The sequence below is a fragment of the Oryctolagus cuniculus genome, chromosome 11, assembly GCF_051225735.1.
Source record: "Oryctolagus cuniculus isolate XC-2025 breed Fujian yellow rabbit chromosome 11, ASM5122573v1, whole genome shotgun sequence".
Lineage (NCBI taxonomy): Eukaryota > Metazoa > Chordata > Mammalia > Lagomorpha > Leporidae > Oryctolagus > Oryctolagus cuniculus.
In genome coordinates this window covers 90,187,055-90,191,329 of record NC_142877.1, presented here as the reverse complement: position 1 = coordinate 90,191,329, position 4,275 = coordinate 90,187,055, and positions in this window count along the sequence as shown.

The window sequence follows — 4,275 nt, the reverse complement described above, 5'->3', positions numbered from 1 at the left end:
TGATGGGCCCTAATAGTCTTGTGCTCCACTACCCCTCTGACGTTATCGAAAGTCCCTCTGAGTACATGTGCTGCAGCCATGCAGCCTCCTTAATGTTGCCAGGGCACTTCCATACCTGAGCCTGGGCACCGACTGCCTTTTACCTGCCCAGGATGTGCTCCTCCAGGAAACCAAATAGTTCTTTCTCTTACTTTCTGCAAGAATTTCTTCAAAGCCCTCCTTCACTGTAAGGCCTTTCTTAACTACTTTTTTATAACTTTTATTGGCTTTCTGAGATCTCTTGGCTTCACTCTTAAAAATATTATTTATTTTAGTTCTTGGAGAGATAGAGATCAACACATAGACAGAAATAGACACACACACGCACACACACACACACACACAGAGAGAGAGAGAGAGAGAGAGAGAAGGAGAGAGAGAGAGAGAAATCTCCTACCTACTGTTCACACTCCAAATGTTCACAATAGCCAAGGTTGGGCTGCATTGAAGCCAGGAGCCAGAAACTCAATCTGGGACTCATATGTGGATGACAGGGACACAACCACTTGAAACATCATTGCTGCCTCCCAGAATACACATTAACAGGAAAGTAGAAGAGAGAACAGAACTAAGACCCAAACCCAGGCACTCTGATACAGGAATTGGAAGTCTCAAGTTGGGCCTTAACCCCTTTACCAAGTACCTGTTTCCATATATATAACTTTAATACTCTCCCTCACCTCTCCATAGCTTTTTTTTAACTTTATTTTCTTTATTAATATTTAAGTATTTATAATAAATAAAGAATATATTATATTCTAGTATAATATAACTATTTGTATTATTGAATGTTAGTAATACAGTATTATAAACATTGTAGGTATTAATCTTATTTTGTTTGATATCTGTGTCTTCTCACGTGAATGTAAGATCCTTTGAGGCATAATGTTTGTTGACATTTATTTTTGTTTTCATATTTCTGCTATATCTTTATCTTTTGGAATAGTACCTGACATATGGTAAATAAGATGTATTTTTTTGTTAATGAAGAAGAAATGCTAGTGGATCCTTTGAGTCATTTCCTGTTCCTTTGCTTACAGAGGGTTGGTAACAGTAGAATGCTCTGTCTGCAAGTATATGATCTCTCTTTTTAAGAGGTGAATATTCTACTTGGAAGGAGTTCTAGATGGGCAGTAGGGCTTACACAAAATGGAAAAGAACTTCAGTTTTTCTTCCACATATCCAGAACAGATATTTATAAAAATAGGACAAATACCTGTATTGTAAAGTGGATCAAATGCAAGCTCTCCATCTCCAAAGTGAAGTCCTTTTTACTCCAAGCTTATGAAAAGGTTTTTAAAAATAATAAAATCAGGCTTTCAGCTTCATGATTCTACACAGCTTAGAGGCAAAGGAGAAACAAAAAATCAATGTTACCATTGTCAGTAAACATACACAAGATCTCACTCTTCTTCACAATTCTTCTTCCCTCTTACACCCCATACCCTGCCAACAAATACAAAACCCATAAGAAGCAGTAGACTCTGAGCAAGAGAGAGAGATGGATGCAGATATACAGAGGAGCTGGTAAAAGATATTTTAAACAAATAAGTGGTTCATTATGGGGTATAAGACCTTAATTCCTCCTTTGCTATAATTGAAATTGTATCTGACAGCAACTAGGGATTTCCTTAAACCTGAGAAGCCGGTGCTGTCGCTCAGTGGGTTAAAGCCCAGGCCTGAAGCGCTGCCATCCCATATGGGCGCCGGTTCTAGTCCCGGCTGCTCTTCTTCCGACCCAGCTCTCTGCTATGGTCTGGAAAAGCAGTAGAAAATGGTCCAAGTCCTTGGGCCCTTGCACCCGTATGGGAGACCAGAAAGAAGCTCCTGGCTCCTGGCTTCGGATCATTGCAGCTCCGGCCATTGCGGCCATCTGGGGAGTGAACCAGCGGATGGAAGACCTCTATCTCTGTCTCTACCTTTCTCTGTAACTCTGTCTTTCAAAGAAGTAAAATAAATCTTAAAAAAAAAAACAAAAAAAAAAAAAACGAGAAGCACTGAGAATAGAGCTGAATGAGGAAACACACAGACGTAGCACATATGCACTGAGGAAATGGATACTTCCGTATTCATCTCACTGAAAATCAACGACTCTTTCTTTAGGAATAAAAGTAAATGCTAAAGTACAGCAATCATACTTTTATAACATTTTGGGTATTCTTAATAATATCTCTAAATTAAAATATTTTGGAAAATATTAAAGTTATTTAATTTTTTAATTTCCTACATATATGAATGTAGATTAAAGTATAGAAATTTTGTGAAGACTTTATAAAGTTGCCATTAATATACAAATAACAATAACAATGAAAACAACAAAGGACAGAGTTTGGAAATCAATTTAGACCCTGTAAGCAGAAAAAGAGGCACTTGGCAAAGTCATCCAAGTATGATGTCAAAGGTGCGTTATTTCAAGGACTAAGCTGATGAGTAGAATCAGACTCACCATCGTTCTGTGTATGAATGAGAATTCCCAACAGCCAGTGGCTAAAGTTGACTTACTGAATATTCAGGAAATGGAGAATCCATTGAGTTCTCACTTTCTATTCCTGTATTGTATAAACAGCCAGCCATGTATAGTACTCTGCCCTCATAATCTATACCTTTCAAGCATAAGACACAAAATCTTATGTTGAGATGCTAACACAATGGGAAATTATTATTACCTGCAGCTCATATTTATAGATTATTTTATATAACTTAATACCATGATTTTGTCACAGAGCTATATTTCAAAAATATTTTAAGTTGCTTCTATCTTACCTTTTAGGACATGACTATATATCATTTTTATTCTCCACTGAGTCCTCAAAGAGAAGTATATGAATCAGAGGAACATATAGAAAATGCTCCCTCCCCTGAAACAAGTCACACCCACTATTTTTTCAAGGGACAAATCTCAACTAATTCTCACTTTCCACATCCTTCCTGGGGTAAACAGAAAAATAATTCATATTTTGATTTTGTTTTGCCTCTATAAATTAGGCGTAATAATTTAGATGCCATTAATACTCAAAACTAAATGAGAAACCAAAACAAAGAATTTATCTTCTGGATGAATTAGTTTACTTTGCTCTTTCTTTTTGAAAATGACAGTTATGCATTACTATTTACATAGTTTCAAAAATTATTACTTTATAATAGCATTCTCATTGTTAATCATTTTATAGTTATATAACATGAGTATTATTTACTAACACATGTATAGCTAATAAGAGTTATTTCAGTAGAAGGAATCCAGGAATGCAGATTAGATTTTTGGTTATTTTTATTACTATCTGACTTCTTGAATCAACATACTTTACATATATGAATAGTTATATATAACATAAATACCTAAATGTATTCCCATCGATGAGTATTTTTTCCTTTGACTTTTGCATGAAAGTTATAAACTTCCAAAAATAATACTGGCCTCATTTTAATATGCGTCTTTGACCTTTCATTTACAAGCCTCTTTCCAGATTAGTTTGACTTTCTAATCTGATGTTCTATTTTCTCCCTATTTCACTACCTACTGTTAGTTGTTGAGATTTCATTAGTGTCTCCCATTTCAGGCTATACGGTTTCTCCACTATATTTTGTCTTTACATAATTGTTACTTACAGCTGTCTTCATGATAGAATAGCTACCCGTATGCCTTGTCTCAGACCAAAACATCCCTCCAAAATATCATGATTAGAAGCAAGAGTCAAGGAAAATCTATATTTCTTTTCCAATAACATTTTTCATGGTGCCCTGTTACACTTAAGACATATTAAAGAACAAGTTGAAAAATATAGTGGCAGCAACCTGGAAGACTAAAATTTATTACACATTTAAATGTCAGCACCAGGGAAAAGAGCTCATTTCCTTTGTCTACGATGACTCGATGTAGAGATTTTCTAAGATTTACTTATTTAACTGAAAGACAGAGAAGGGGGAGGGACAGAAATAGAGAGAGATCTTTCATCAACTGGTTCACTACCCAGATGGCTGCCACAGCCAGATCTGGGCTAGGTTGAAGCAAGGATCCAGGAACTCCATCTAGTTCTTCCACAAGTGCTGGAAGGGCCCAACTATCACTCGCTGCCTTCCAGACCCATAGGAAACTGGATCAGAGGGATAGTAGTCAGAACTCGAAACATTCCAATATGGGATGTGAGGTTAATCCGCCACATACAACACCAGCCCCTGTAGAGATTTTTTAAATGAAAAATGTCAATAGTTACTTTGACAAAGGGATTTCAGGTTAGA